The sequence below is a fragment of the Mercenaria mercenaria genome, chromosome 9, assembly GCF_021730395.1.
Source record: "Mercenaria mercenaria strain notata chromosome 9, MADL_Memer_1, whole genome shotgun sequence".
NCBI lineage: Eukaryota > Metazoa > Mollusca > Bivalvia > Venerida > Veneridae > Mercenaria > Mercenaria mercenaria.
Window position 1 is genome coordinate 49,087,428 of NC_069369.1, and position 11,894 is coordinate 49,099,321.

The following is an 11,894-nucleotide window of genomic DNA, read 5'->3' on the forward strand; positions in this document are numbered from 1 at the left end:
CACCAGAGTCAGTATTTATACCATATAATAAAAAGTTAACTTTGTACTAGAAGTAACCGCTATTTGGCGAAGACAAACATAAATTAGTACGAATATTTACAAATTACATGTAATAAATAAACATAGCTGAAACATATAATCATTGAATTCCAAATAAACTAAGGCACTGATTTTGTGAATGAACAAATACTGTGCAATCAGCAGCGTTATATGGCCAAATAAACTTTAAATGATAATTATAATAAACACCACTCAGATTTTCAAATATAGATGAAGGTTTGAAATGTTGAAGAAAGAATTGGCTTAATAATGATCTAGATCGAAATGGTACAGAATCCCCAAACTGGGTACATGATACGTGTGAATCCCGCTGAAATACCAGTGACTGTTAGGGTGCCCATACCTACTCCCTATAAATAAGACTGAGCAAGTTAATCAAAAATAAATATTTATTCCAGATTTAATTGGAAGTCGTAAATTTCAGTTTAATAGCCACAAAAGAAAGGCCGTTTGTATACCGAATGAATTAACATAAGTAAATTTAAAATGAAGAAATAAATTATCAAGAATTTAGAACAATTAATGAAATGCAAATAAAGAAACAAAAAGTATATTAATCCGAACATAAATTTGTTCAATACGTTCACACTGCGTTAAATATTCAACGCTTTTATAGTATTTTCTTTGAGCGGATTTCATTTAAAAACGTCCATTTTAACAACTGCAGACTTTGAAATAGAATTGGAATGAAGAGTAATTTGAGAAAATACGAAATACAGTATTCTTGCATAAAAACTACTTTTTTCACTGGATCCGCCCATGTATAAACGGGAGAAAAATCGTGTGCAAACAAGGCAATTCACGTGCTGTTAATACATGATTTTTATTTTTGAAATGCTTTGCCAGGGAGGTATGTTTGCATTTCTGCGCAGACTGATATTTGGCATTTGCATCTTGTTTCTTCCATAATAACCTCTTCTTGTAGCATTATAGATACAATGTAATCCGTAGTATGTTTAGCTGTTACAGTATCAGTTTCCAACCCCAAACGTACTGCCCCCATCAATGTACGCACTAGCTTCTCTTAGAGTTTACTCCCTTTACAAAGCGTCGGTTCAGTTATTGTAAATAACTGTGAATAAATAAGTATCGTGTGTAACTTGTGCTATTGCCCGTTTTTAGGTATTATATTAGTGATTTTTGTTAGTATCAGTCGGTTTGTTTTTACCTGATTTTTCGCAGAATTCATATAATAAACCTGGAAAGCTAGTCACTAGCTTTGTACTCTTCCGTACTCTGTTTGTTCGTACTCAAAATAATTCGAATGTAAAGTTGTTATTCTTAAAATAATTGTGTTCCTGTTTATCAAATTTTTAAGTTATATGCTAAAATTATGTGTAATGTAACGTTTGTAATAACTAAAAATAAAAATAAGATGCTCAAAAACCTTCAAATCACGCTTTAAGTAGTGTTGCTGTTATGTGTGCCCCGGTTATGGATATTTAAAACATGTTTACCGTTTCCAAGAACAACAAGAATGGTAAATAAAAAATGTACCGGAATCGTCAAGTCATCACATATGAAAACAATGCATTTAGTCGTCGTGTAATGTTTTTTATGCAAGAATAGCGACAATACACGTTTGTTAAATGTATTAACGCCTGCAGAAGCCCTTGGGATAAGTTTGTGACCGAGACCGAAAACGTGTATTATCCCTACACTGGCACGCGAGTATGTCCTGGACAGAAATCGCATATATTTCGTCCTCAAAAGCTTAACCAATATCAAGAATAAAAACGATTTACATATATACAAACCTTAGCTCCGGTATTACCAGATTAGGGTTTTTCCTGTGAAATGACGTCACGTTCGCGGGGGATTAGCGAGGCCCGAAAAGGGGTCTGTAGAACGTCAGATTTTAACATGCTCGATAGTAATGCCCGGACACCAATTTTTCATGAATATATCTGTTGGGAACTGCCTATATGAGCTAGAATTATTAAAAAGACAAATGATATTTTATATCACTGTAAAATGATCACAAGTTTGCGTCACATTTATTTGTCCCAGCCACACGGAAATTGCGACAACAGAAAATAGAATAATTATGCTTAGGTTACATATCTGGACAATGTAGTGCTATAACACCTCTTTAATATTTTGGCAAATTAGTATAATTGTTGTCACAGAGAAAGTAACTTTTCTTGTTGAAAGTGTATGTATCGTCTGCTAGTCGTGAAGTAAAGACATGTAGCCTTAATTTTAAAACCCTCCAGAGGAGCCTCTCTTGCGCATGCGCATTAAAAACGGAAGCCCCGCCAGTGAAAATGTAAACAAGTAACCTTTGGGTAGGATTTCCACGATAATTATACTCAAATGATTACCTGTGAAAAAATGAACTTGATAAACTTCCCCAAAACAAGCGTCTTTATGATTAGGCACAAAAATATGTAGACGAATCGCGAAAATAGAGCGTTGCGAGCGGGTGTCCGGGGACTACTGCTGTCCGGGGACTACTCGCGTGCCAGTATAGAATTTGAGATTAGAATTTGAGAAACATACGAAAATACAGTAAAGAATTTGAGAAACATACGAAAATACAATAGACATTGTAGAATTTGAGAAACATACGAGAGTGAAGAAAACTACAACTCTTAACTCAAAGCGAAAACTTAGCAAAACATTTTTCTTTCGAATCACCAACTTTCAGAACTTTAAAAGTTGAATACCCGTAGCCTCAGTAACAGCGTTATTTCCGTACGGAAAACATCCCATCGAATTAATATACAAATAATTAGCAACTTTATTAGTCACAATGATGTTTTGTAAGGAAAGAAATATTGGGCAATATCTTCAGGGAAATCATTTAAGCATTATCATATCCGTCATTTTGAAGCTTGTTTGTCGAAGGTTTCGCATTTTCAGACCATGTGATCTAAGAGGCGGAGCGATCGGACGTTTGGCGACTGGTCGGTTTAATGCTAAATGGTTTCATAATGCCAAAATAATGAATGAGTTAGCGTAGACATGCTACAAAACATTGTTGCGCTTCAAGACGTCATTGAGTACAAAATAGTGATATAGTGAACTAAACTAACGTTACGGTGAAAATTAACCGAACGGCCTAGTACATATGTAAATATTAGTTTTGTTTAACTTTAGGAACATATTTTCGTCTATTCATTTTAAGATCTGCTATTTGTTTAGAAATGAAAATAAAACAAATTTAATACTAACTTTAAAATAAGATGTTTTGAAGCTGGATGAAATGGAAAAGATATATTTATTTGATGTATTTTTAAGAAGTTAAGAAGAAAGCAAAATATAAAACGTTTTAACCATCCCTTTGCCGTGGTTACTTAAAACTTTAAGATACGACAGAATCAAACCTTGAGTATTTGATATTCTGCTCAATATATAAACCTTAATAACTCATTTAGGTTAAGAAAACGGCATTGAAGCCGGCGAAAGACCAGTTATAATATGTAATTATTTAAAAACGAGAGAAAATGCATTACAACGGTAACACTAACCCCACAACATGTAATATATTTGAAGCCTAAATTAGAAAGATACTAAAACAATTATCAACAACGAAGGTTTCTACGGAAAAAAGTAAAATCAAAATAATCTGGAAAGTATTATGTATTCATATTTTCCTTATTCTTTCAATATAAAATACCTTTAAAGGGTCCTGTACTTCAAACCTATTTTAAAGTTTTAAATAGACAAGCAAACATTAGAGTTTAGCAATCAAAACAATTACACAAAATATTATGAATTGCTACAGTTCAGTAAATTTGAATCTACCCTGGTTACAAGGTATCCTCCATCCTTAAAGTTCATTAGAATTGAATGATCATCGTTAAATTCTGAAATTAACCTCATTGATTAAATGTATCAAACGTTAAACTTGTAAATGGACACCCGGATCATGAACCGTTAACGAGTTATCCGGGTTTTTTTTTTAATATTTTATTACCGCAATAAATGTGATAGCAAATAGTAAAGTGCTTAAACATACCTTACAATAGTGTCATGAAAATTGTTTAAGATCTCATTTATATGTGTCAGTATGACTTTACAATTATTCCGTTTGCGATAAACTAATAAACTGATTAGTCAATTCATAAAAAGAAGCTTCATCATGTACTAGTCGCTTATATCACATGTAAAGTTTAAAAGACAAATAAACAAGAAAAGTGGGGTTAATCTTACTGCTTTAGAAACAATTCCTTCGTTGCCTTTATTCATATATTACTGCTATAATCATATGCGGAGATAACAACGGCTCTTGTTACAAATAAATCGTTCGTATGCATAGATTATATCACATGCCGCAAGTCACTTTGTAAGTGAAACAAGAATTTTTTTTTCATACACCAGTTGACAAATGGTTCCAAGCATGCTTCCTAAAATAGCAAAAAGGATGTAATGGCAGCTGCTGTTTTCTGTAATATTCTTTTAAGAACAAAAGCAGATGACATGATAAAATTCGGCCTTTCAAAGTATCTGTCCTAATAAATATTAGATTTCTATGCATGCTTCTTATCTTGTGTTTTTGCATGAAATAAGATTGATCTGTCTGCGTAGGAAATATCACGTTAAGGGATTGTTTATCTTCAAAGTCTGAATAAAGCAATCTAATGTATCGGGACAGTGTTAAATAGTAGTTTACCGTGTACGTCTGAAGCGAAAATGGCCGCTGCCCAAAATAAGATTAGAGGGCCGTGGTATGTTAACTTGCTATTTTCCAGTCATGCTGTTTAATTCAAATAAAAGAACTTTACGAAAATATCTATTCAAGAGCAATAATTTTCGGTTATTTTTTGAATGAATGAACAACATCGAACATCTCTTACTAAGTAACTTAGTAAGGTCTATAACGAAATACGTACTATGCTACTACTGCAGTGCTAGACATGTTATTCTCTTCAAAAATGGATACAGGAATAAAAGGAACCGTCTGGTCAATTCTTATTTATAAGGTATGTTTATCCATAAATGTGAACAATCCAAAAGTTTATGAACAAAGCCTGGTACTTTCGCCTCTTTGGTGTTGCGAGTGATGGTAATTTTAACATACAAAATTACATTTGGTAAATCTCAAGATGACAACTAAGATCGTCTTGTATACTTTTGGTTATATTTGGAACAATAGTGTCGATAATGAATTATGCTGATTTTTATCGGATGAACATTTAACCAGTTGTTAGATTGTATATTTTCAGTAGAAAGCAATGCAAACTTAAGGGCGTTTAACACATATGTTGTCATAAATACATTTGCAAACAGATATATATAAATTTTAGATTATCATTACTCAAATCTAAGCAAATTGAATTCCGTGATCAACGTGATTTGAATTGCGCTGAGACACGTTATTATAGTGTGTCTATATAATGTACTTATTATACGTAAGTTTGTTATTCAAACGTAATGCTGAAATGTGTCTTTGTCTTCGGATAAGATTATGTTTAAGCGTATAACACATGGAACGAAACCAAGCGAAATACTTGCAGACGCAGTTAAATTGAGGTAATGAAATGTGCCACATCCCTCAAGAAACATTAAATCAGCTTAAACGGAAGTCTATTACATAACCTCATTCATCCTACAGGGCATGGAATAATAATAAAACCGAGATAAATGTTTTACAGCCTCTTAGAGACACTGCTCTTTTGTAGATTAGATCAGGTAACATGCATGCATTTTGTCAAATGGATCGGCTAAATAAAACGTGTATTTGCCTCCTAAAATGAAATGTTTTTATTTCCCTTGTAAAGAGATGAAAGATAATGATTTTCAAAAACTTCTGTTGAAAAGCAGTAAATTGTAGGTGACATACACAGACATTATAAGTAACAATCTCCTTTTTGTTCCAATGAACAACCATTTTGTCTATTATGTGCACTGGTAGCACAATCAGCACAATATTGAAATATTATCAAAATTACCTCTCTGAACAATAGTGCACATAAAACGAATTATCTTATACACTACATTACTTTGTACTTTTAAGATAACTAATGAAATCTTAAATATTCGAAAATTAGTTTATATCTGACGAATAAAATCACCTCATCTTAATAGATATCATAAATGAAGAACAAACTGGATTTCTACCAGGCAGACTAATGGCATCAAACATCAGAATGTTATATGACTTGCTTTTTTATACAGAAAAAAAATAATGTGCCTGGTTTACTACTTTTGATTGACTTAATTTGCGGCCGTGTTCGATACTGTCTCATGGAATTTTATGCACCGAGTTTTAGACTTCTTTAACTTTCGCCATTCAAAAATATCTTGGATAAAATTATTTTACACAAATATTGAATCCTGTATCATTGTAAATGGACACATGTCTGAATGGTTCTCATTGCAGAGAGGCTGCCGTCAAGGGGATGCCCTGTGACAGTGTCGCCCTATTTGTTCATTCTATGTGCTGAAATACTTTCAATATTAATTAGAAATAACCAAAATATAAAAGGCATAATAATCCTGGAAAGGAGTATAAGATTTCCCAGTATGCAGATGACAAAAGTTTGTTTTTGGATGGTACAAACTAACCTCTAAGAACACAATGTTAACATCATTATGCTAGAATTTCAGCCCTTAATATCAACATGGAGAAAACAAAAGTGATTTGGTTTGGATCCAAAAAATATAGTAATACCATTCTTTGTCCAGAATATAATTTGTCATGGAATAATGATTTTTTACTGTCTTATGTGTTACATTTACTACAGATCTGTCTGAAATTATAGATCTGAACTATGATTCAAAAATTGAAGAAGTCAAGAAATTATTTGAAAGCTGGTCTAAAAGAGTTCTATCTTGCTCTTACAAAATTAAATTATTTGTTTTTGAGTATACCAAATCCACCATTTGCCAAAATTAATACAATACAAAACCTTTTTTTTCAATTCCATGTGGGATAACTCTAGAGTCAAACTCTAATAACTGTATCTTTATTTTTGTTTGGAAAAAAGTATAAGTTTAGTTGCCATATACACATGATTGTGTAAGGGGAAGTGGCGGATGGCTCTCCGGTCCCACTCTCCACAATAACGGGGATAATAAATGGGCAACAATGGTTGCTGAATAAGGGGTTCTTTTGAAAGATATATTTAGGTTGCGGTTATATGATATCACGGTATTTCTTATTTGTCACCTATGTCATAAATGATGCTTAGATATTTCCAAACAAAATTCCAACAATTCAAAATACCCAAAATTCAAATTATTTGGACTTTTAACATTTTTTTTTTCAATCTTGACCTAAATGTCGTCTTATTAAGGTAGTAGTGAATAATGTTCTATGATCTTGAAAGTGTTTATTTGAAATTTCGCTAGCGCAGCAAAACTGAAAAGTAAACTGTTTGAATATAGAATAAGAAAATTACTGTTTAAATAAACATTATTCTGTTGTCAACTATTAAATAATGAAACCATTGCAACATAAAAGATGTAATCTAGATGTCATTAACCCTTTTATAGAGATTTAAGCTTACGCTGTCTAAAGACGCTACATAACAGGCTGATATAAAAAAAGGCACGCCCTCGTCAATCGAATTTTTAGAATACATACAATTTTAGAGCCTAAATGAAACAACATTGTACTTAAAGGAAGGTCAAACTTAAATTTAAATGTTAATTTGCTTCCATAGTTTCTACTTACCATTTCAAAATTGTGTATTATGGCATGCATAAGGATTAAAGGAGATGTGTTGACTTTTGTTCCATGTCTAGTAGATTACGGATATTTCAGTAGAACAGGGCCAGCACCTCTGAAACTTTTCCGTAGTATTAATTAAACGTACAAGAATATGTAAATATATCTTAATTAAGTTAGTTCTGCACGTTTGATAAACTGGATGTAATGGCGTAACGTCAATTGTCCAAAGAACGCTAATAAATCCTGGATTCAATGTACGGAAATGATAATAATTCTATGAATTAATGGCAAGCGGTGAGTAATTTTATTAAAACAGGAGCGTTACCATCTTCCTTAAGTTATGATATGATATTAAAACATCTGACATGTTAAAATTATTCCAAAAATGTCTTAAAATGAGCTTGGAATGCTTCGGTCTCCTTAATCATGGGCAAATATTTCAAAAAATAAGCACATGGAGCGATACAGTTTATTTCACCGTATTATAGGTCATGGATGGGTTATTTACGACTGTGAGCAGTTACATTAAAATCTACATTGTAGTTAAAAATATCTCTTCACGAAAAAGTTATCAAAATTGTGAATTTCCTATAGACTCCCATTATGAAACTTGTGTGAGGTCAAAATATTTCAAATCAGTCCAGCAAATAATCGAGCATACGACTCTATCTTTTTTATTTGCCGAATTTTCTAAGTATATTCTGATGATTTTGAAAATCAAACTTTCATCGTAGAAAATTGTTTGATCCCAACGTGCAGAACTACCACAAAGACAATTTCTCGTAGACGACCAACATTCAAAAGATTGATGTAAGTTTCCAACCTAGCATGACCATAGGGAACGACTAACAGATACTTTGAACGACTGAATATGTTTGGAAGGGCTTTTAAATATCCATAGATACTACTGACTGGTTTAGATTAACTGATATATTCACGATTACCAGATGTACCGGACGTGTTATATAAGAGATAGTTATATTCTGTATTTCCTCCATTAAGGATGTTAAAATACAAAAACACATGCACGTTGTAAATTTAAATAATGAGTTTGCATGATTGGAGGAAAAAGAATTTATGACATGGACTCGCGTCTAGGGTGTAGGTTAGCGTGTGTGCTTGTGGTCGTTAGCATCTGAAATTTCTGGAGATTTCTGCAGACAAATTATGATACAAGATAATATTCCTTATGGACATTATTTCCTGTGTCATTCTTTATCTGATTTAGTTATGAACTGCTTATAACTTGCAGCAGTTTCTGTAGCTTCCGCCACAGCTTATAGAATTACCTTTGATTTCACTACTCCTTTAATGCAGATGCGGTAATACGAAGGAACAAAATCTACTTTGCTTCAAATGTTTTACATATTTACTAGGATATAATTATACAAATACTTCTTAAATTACTTATTCAATTCTATGAATTGTATTTCTGTCAAGTATGGTGGAGGATTTATCACCATCAAGTCTGTCAGTAAGAAAACGTTCGAGTTTTTTTTTCACATGTGTAATATTCATCATCATACCAGCGAAAAGTATTTAAACGTCTGCTGTAGTTAATATATACTGACCTTACTTAGAAACGTGAGTGCAAAAACTCTATATAAAAAAAAAATATAATTTTATTCAGTCATTGAGAAATATACACTGACGCTGAAACAAAAAGTCGCAATATTTAGATAAGAGCCTGTATTGTTTGCCTTATAATTTTGATTCTGATTAAATATTAAGTCAAATTTTGATTTTGACTTTCGTATATGTCGTGCACAAGTATTCCATGTATACTATCTTTAAAAAGTATGTATAATAAAGTTTGTTGCAATAATAATTTCCACAAGGCCATACGTCTTGGTTAAAAGCAACAGCCAATTCGCATTTTTATGCTGGTACATGCTTCATGTATTTCATCGTCAATGCGAATGCTTGCATTCCACTAACGTTGACATAAATAGTCAGTGCATTAAAGCAATTATCCAAACGGGCTAGCCTGGCTCCCTGGCTGCATGGTTATTTTTTTATATAAGTACTGCAGGCAAAATAAGAAAATCTGAAGCCTCTAAAATAGCACATTTTATCTGATGGCTGAACCATACCCTATGTTCGGAGCCAGGGGCAATAAAAATGTCTATGTAGAAACAACCTACAGGAGTTACTTCCCTCTTAATGAATAAACTTATATAGGCCTATATATGTAAATAAGAACAAACACAGGAACGGGCGCCAGTCTAGAAACGGGCATGTAATTATCAATACATTATGGAATTAAAATCTTCAAGTTTAAGACTAAAAAAGAACTTCACATGTTTATTAATGAAATATGAAAATGATTCGATTTAGTGTAGTTCATAGTAGGAAATGAAAGGTAATTGATCATCTGTCACATGTTTTGGACATTGAACCACCATTCAACATAAGGTTGCCTTAGATGTCATAATTTAATTTTTATAGATCACATTTCTCGATTTTCAATCAACAACTTATTTCATTGTTATTGTTCCTTCTCAAGAGAAGGAACACTTATGGTGAACATGTCACACTTGACTGAGCATGTAATGGATACAAGGGTATCGTCAAAGGAATCCGATTTCCCGTAGGGCGCCGCCATCTTGGACTCATGCATATTCATTACAAATAGCCTATAGCCCAATATGTGTTTACGCATAATCAATCTTTATTTCAGTCTTTAGTGCAATACAATTATAGCTACGTAAAATAAGAAAACAACAAGGCACAATAATAAAGTCATGTTACTCCTCAATTGAATATATCATAGTAAAGAATTAAAAAAAGAGATTAATGAAATGAATATGCATCACCTAATAACAGATTCCCGCCCCCCTAAAAAATACGTAATGAAATTGTCCCTGGTCACGTGATGATTTTAGCTTCTGACGTTTCAGATTTGCAAGTGCTTTCTTTTACGTACTTTTTTACTCTTCCTGATTTGCTTTTTTTCGAAGCGTAAGTGCATTTAGATCTATGAAATTTCTTTGTGTTAAGTGTGCAGGTATTCGCTGGTGTAATTGCGTGATGAAAACATCCGGAATTGTAATACAGACTGCAAGACAAATGCTTCCAAACAGCATAATTATGTACTGCACTTGCTTGTACTAAAAACAATTTTGGATTATGATAAAACTGTTAAAACTTAGATCAGTTCTTAAATAGTTAAATTTGCACCAAACAAACACATTTTTCTCTATGCATTATTAAACAGTCGTAACATTATGCTGAAACAATATCCCTTAAAAAGAATATTTTATATGCGCTAGAAGGAACCTTTTGGTAAGCTAAAACTTGTTTTGCATAAATGGCCAGTAAGGACAAAAGTCATTGCATATCTTGCGACGCCCGCTCTACTAATTTCGGCGACCCTGGCCTACCTTTACATTTAAACTCTATTCGGGCTCTCAAATTTTTTAAGGTAAAGCCTTAGTTAACCTAAGTAGTATGGACTTAAAAAAATCGGCATTTTATTCAGTTAAAGGGACAAAAGCTGTAGTTGGAATGTAACACTGTATGGGAGCTTAGTTTCCTTGATATATTTCATGGAAACATTGCAGATACTCGTGAAGCTGCTACACTCGTTACTGCTCTTCATAAAAAAAGGAAGATTTTGTAAGACAGAACGTACTCGTTCAAAAAAAGAGTAACGTTTAAAAATAATTAAAGTATTTAGAACGTCAAATGTAAAACATAAAATAACATGCAAGGAGCCACTCAATACATTTTTCATTGTATATTTTCAATATTTCGATTATGCATTCATTTTATGATAACACAATGTTAATTCATTATGAAGAATTGAAACTTTAATGCGGTATTTTGAAATGTCATTTTATCATAATGAATGCAAGTTTTTTTTTTCAAAATCTTAGTAACATTTCGTTTAAACAATTTCTTATTTTGAGAAATCAATTTTGTTTACATGAATAAAAATTTAACATCCTAAAATTCACATTTCGTAGGTATAACGGTTAGAAATTTTAAAACAATAAAAATCATTTCTTATTTTATTTGTTATTTTCGCAACCAGTTGCCAAGCATACTTCACAGAAGCATCTTCAGTTAACTGACATGCACGTCGATATATAACAAATATTTGGTGACATTTAAACAAAACTGTTATCAATTTTCAACATAATTACGTTTTGAAAGAAACAGACAAACAGTTTTTATGTATCAACAATTTTAATATAATAAAAAGTACTAC